Source organism: Branchiostoma floridae, chromosome 6 (assembly GCF_000003815.2).
Source record: "Branchiostoma floridae strain S238N-H82 chromosome 6, Bfl_VNyyK, whole genome shotgun sequence".
Lineage (NCBI taxonomy): Eukaryota > Metazoa > Chordata > Leptocardii > Amphioxiformes > Branchiostomatidae > Branchiostoma > Branchiostoma floridae.
In genome coordinates this window covers 18,052,565-18,057,091 of record NC_049984.1, presented here as the reverse complement: position 1 = coordinate 18,057,091, position 4,527 = coordinate 18,052,565, and the positions used below count along the sequence as shown (strand labels likewise).

The window sequence follows — 4,527 nt, the reverse complement described above, 5'->3', positions numbered from 1 at the left end:
GGAAAGAAGTTGTCAGAAATTTTCAGCCCGCGCACGCACCCACCCACCCACCCACCCTGTTTTGATTTAAGGGTAAGCATGGAATCTCGGATATCCACGGTGCCGAGGTCTTCTCACCCAGTCCTTAACTCTCCACTGAGGCAACGTGAGTGGGAATATATTATTGTTCCAAGTGGAAAGAATTTGATTTGTTATCTGTGATTGGTCAACTCATAATGTCTTAAGCATTCTTATTGGTGGAGGTGCTATCCACGTCAACCAATGATGGCTTATCAATTTAACAGCTACGGTATATTTTGTATACTATATCCTGTCTATCAAATTCATCTATTGTTGTCCAATCATATTAAAGATAGAGTCAGCGTTAGCCAATCAACTTCAAGTTTTGTCTTCCTCGTTTGAACGCAAGATCTGCATTTTGATTTCTGATCACTGGAGGGCAATGTGAGACCGTGAGCAATCCAACTGAAAGGAGGAGGGGAGGGGACAACTTCAAACCTTGCGAACGAGTTAGATTGTAGTGTTGACTGTTGTAGTTTCTTCTTGCTGACAACTTAAGTATATGAAGTTATACCGGCATTCATTCATTGTTGTCACGTTAGAAAATGTGGGCCTATTTACTCCCCCGCTCCCAAAATAGAAGTCAAAACCAACCTGTTTAGATATAGTCAACGTTAGTATTCGAGTAGTCTCCTTTTACAATGTTTATCATTCTTCATTATCACATGTATGTGTCCAATATGTGTACCATGCACTTGCAATTGCCTATGGGCATGAACTGTTTCATATTTTGTTTACATAAGGCAAGTGGTGCTTGGTGCTGAACACCATTTACGCAAACATGTAAACAAATTTGTCCCTGGAGCCGAATAAATACACCCGCAATACACCCAAATGTAAACACATCTTTCCTTGCACAGTGCATACATATAAGGTCTTTCAACGGCATTTGACAATTCCTGGATGTTCAGGGAGGAGAAAAAGTCATGTATTCTTCAGTATGCTGTTACACTTTTCAGTTTTAGTGCGATGTTTTCCCTGGTTGCATCTTGATTTTGGGTTAAGAAAAAAATGAATTCGGTGCCCCCTTATTTCCTTGCTCAGCTTAGACTCATATATACTGTTTGTAGACTGAAGAAGCGCTAAGATTTAAAAACAAGCAGTTACTCAAGCAACTGGATATGGTTTTGGAAATGGTCTTGGCTGGTTTTGACCGTTTCCAAAATCATATCCAGTTGCTTGAATAACTGCCTTATGGCTTAGCAAAACTTCATTTTTACGAAATCAGGAGAAAATAAAGGCGTATATGGATGTCATCCATAGAATTTACTTGCTGTGGCCTAATTAAAAAATCACAAACATGGGTTGTTTATGCAATTGACGCACCCTTTTCATACTTTTGTGACCATTTGAGAGTTACAAAAAGTGACGCTGCGTTGGCCGGGAATCGAACCCGGATCTATTGCTTGGAAGGCAACAATGCTGACCATTACACCACCAACGCTCGGCGAAACTTCCTAGGTGCCATCTGGTAGATAGAATGTACGAGGGGTGATCAATAAGTTCTCGGCCTCACCCAGCAATAATAAGCATAACTCAGATTTCGAAGCATAGATATAAAGTCTTATATGAATGTGTACGGTTACCAAAATCCAAAATAGTGCGATCATTACATTTTCTATCCTTACTTTGATCACCCCTGCGTCCATGATTTGTAAATTGTTTCGATTTGTCTTGTACGTTAATGATTCCAAAGCCCGACAACGTCCTCTATGTTGACAATCGCAAGGCCACAGCAATTTTATGGATGACATCCTCTGCAGACTGCAATAATAGCTAGATAGGGCGGAAAAAACAAGATGGCTAAATTTTTCTCTGTATGGTGATATTCGCGTCTCGCGTTTCGCCATATCGAGTTCCAGAGCCTTCCTCTACTTTGGAATGGTATGAGAGTATGCACTTAAAAGCGTATTGTCAATACATATACAAGCAACATAAACTGATATCTATATGCTTCTTTGAATTTCTTAGTGTCTGTACCAGATAAACATTAAGAGCAGAAGGAAACGACCCACGTGGTTGGTGTTGCGAACAACGATACTATACTGGGAGTTTTGCCAAACAAAGGAGGTCATAAGAGGTCACCACGTAACTGAAGGCCAGGCTGTGTGGCAGAAAACGGATGTTGCTAGAGGATTGGATTTTGACTTGAAATTCTTTCCCTTACGTTATCGAACATTTTAAGATTGGAGATTTAGTCTTCAACATAAGTACAACAAGGACTGTCTGCTTTGAAACAAGGCTAGAATACATCAGTTTAATTTTAAGTTTAATAGCGCGCAATGAAATGTTGTTTTTGCGAGCCGCCTGTTTTTTTCTCCCTCAGACAACTCTCCAAGGAAAGTAAGCGCCAGGCATGTCAATCCACAGGTTTGCCAGGCCGGAATTTGAATCCTAAGTTTGAATCGCAACATTAAAGTATCACCCCAACCCTGGCTTACGGCTAAGGCTAGCGCGCTAGCGGTTATGCGACGACTAGAGTACAAACGATCAGAAATATCTCCAGAAGGAAGCATCCGATTCAAAAGCGGTTTGCATCTTTCAATAAAGAAGCACACAAAGAGACAGTTCTTATGGCTTACCCTTACCCACTCCTGGCTTACGGCTTACGGCTAGCGGTTAGGCAACGACTAGAGTAAAACGATCAGGAATCTCTCGACAAGGAAGTATTCGATTGGACTGTATATACATCTTTCAATAGCGCACAAAGAGACCTTTCTAATGATATAAAGTTTGCCCTACGGGAACTTGAACCCTAACTTGGAATCGCGTTATTAAGGTATCATCCCACCCCTGGCTTACGGCTAAGGCTAGCGGTTAGGTCACGACTAGAGTCCAATCGATCAGGAATATATTTTTACAGAAGGAAGCATCCGATTGGACTGTGATTTGCATCTTTCAATTGCGAACAAACAGACCTTTCTAATGCTATAAACTATGCCCGACCCGAACTTGAAACCTAACTTACAATCGCAGTCTTAAGTCATCACCCTAACAGGTGTTGTGACAGGCGGTGTTTCAAAAAGGTAGCGAAGCTAGCAGTTGCGCCTAAATAGAGCACGTACACTCAAGAATATCTCCAGAAGGAAGCATCCGATTGGACTGGGGTTTTCATCTTTCAATCGCTTAGTAAGGGACCTTCCCAATGATATCCAATGATTGCCAGGCCGGAACTTGAACCCCAAGTTACAATCGCTTCTTTCAATAGCGAACAAAGAGACCTTTCCAACCATACCAAGTGTGCCAGGCCGGAACTTGAACCCTAGGCTACACTCGCGTTATTAAGTCATCACCCTACCCGTTGCCGTGACAGGCGGTGTTTCAAAAAAACGAGTTAGCGGTTGCGCCTAAACAGAGTCCATATGCTTAAAAATATCTCCAGAGAAAATCATCCGACAATTTTGCGGTTTTCACCTTTCTATTCCTTGCTAAGCGACCTTTCCAACCATACCATGTGTGCCAGGCCGGAACTTGAACCCTAGGCTACAATCGCGTTATTAAGTCATCACCCTACCCGTTACCGTGACAGGCGGTGTTTCAAAAACACGAGCTAGCGGTTGCGCCTAAAGAGAGTCCATATGCTCAAGAACATCTCCAGAATGAATCATCCGACAATTTTGCGGTTTTCACCTTTCTATTCCTTGCTAAGCGACCTTTCCAACCATACCAAGTGTGCCAGGCCGGAACTTGAACCCTAGGCTACAATCGCGTTATTAAGTCATCACCCTACCCGTTACCGTGACAGGCGGTGTTTCAAAAACACGAGCTAGCGGTTGCGCCTAAAGAGAGTCCATATGCTCAAGAATATCTCCAGAAGGAATCATCCGACAATTTTGCGGTTTTCACCTTTCTATTCCTTGCTAAGCGACCTTTCCAACCATACCAAGTGTGCCAGGCCGGAACTTGAACCCTAGGCTACAATCGCGTTATTAAGTCATCACCCTACCCGTTACCGTGACAGGCGGTGTTCAAAAACACGAGCTAGCGGTTGCGCCTAAACAGAGTCCATATGCTCAAGAATATCTCCAGAAGGAATCATCCGACAATTTTGCGGTTTTCACCTTTCTATTCCTTGCTAAGCGACCTTTCCAACCATACCAAGTGTGCCAGGCCGGAACTTGAACCCTAGGCTACAATCGCGTTATTAAGTCATCACCCTACCCGTTGCCGTGACAGGCGGTGTTTCAAAAACACCAGCTAGCGGTTGCGCCTAAACAGAGTCCATATGCTCAAGAATATCTCCAGAAGGAATCATCCGACAATTTTGCGGTTTTCACCTCTCTATTCCTTGCTAAGCGACCTTTCCAACCATACCAAGTGTGCCAGGCCGGAACTTGAACCCTAGGCTACAATCGCGTTATTAAGTCATCACCCTACCCGTTACCGTGACAGGCGGTGTTTCAAAAACACCAGCTAGCGGTTGCGCCTAAACAGAGTCCATATGCTCAAGAATATCTCCAGAAGGAT

The 4,527-nt window shown here is 43.2% G+C and overlaps 1 non-coding gene across 1 annotated transcript; it reads right to left on the bottom strand.

The window, feature by feature from the left end:
* Window positions 1-1,432: 1,432 nt before the first annotated feature.
* On the bottom strand, window positions 1,433-1,504 carry Trnag-ucc. Its single transcript has one exon. It is a non-coding gene; the product is annotated as a tRNA-Gly (tRNA).
* Window positions 1,505-4,527: the final 3,023 nt, after the last annotated feature.